This window comes from Lytechinus variegatus, chromosome 13 (assembly GCF_018143015.1).
Source record: "Lytechinus variegatus isolate NC3 chromosome 13, Lvar_3.0, whole genome shotgun sequence".
Lineage (NCBI taxonomy): Eukaryota > Metazoa > Echinodermata > Echinoidea > Temnopleuroida > Toxopneustidae > Lytechinus > Lytechinus variegatus.
This window is the reverse complement of record NC_054752.1, coordinates 15,339,434-15,339,867: the sequence shown is the minus strand read 5'-3', so window position 1 is coordinate 15,339,867 and position 434 is coordinate 15,339,434.

Sequence of the window (434 nt, the reverse complement as noted above, 5' to 3'; positions counted from 1 at the left end):
GTTATTTAAATATACATATTTTTAGCCCGGACCATCTCTTTAAGCAAATAGAAACATGATATAGCTGGACTCTCGATTTTCTCCAAATTTGTGTATTGATAGCAAAATTTTTTGTGAATATTTATTTGGGGATTGTGATCACAACCAATCAGATTACAAAATTAATGAGAAATATCAAATATGGCCCACTAACATAATTTTTTGTTGAAAATCACTTCTTGATAATCTTTAAAACGTGCACAAATTATGGTCACCCCATCATACTTTCAATCTATTGTAATTTAAGTTCCTGAAATTACTGTCTTGTCGGACTGGACAAAGTTGAGTGTGGAAAGCAAGGAGAAAATTCATTGGAATACTGCAACATCGCCAATTTAGCCCAAACTTTTGTGAGCTTTCAATCATTGGGATTTGGCGCCATCACCCGTTTGCAC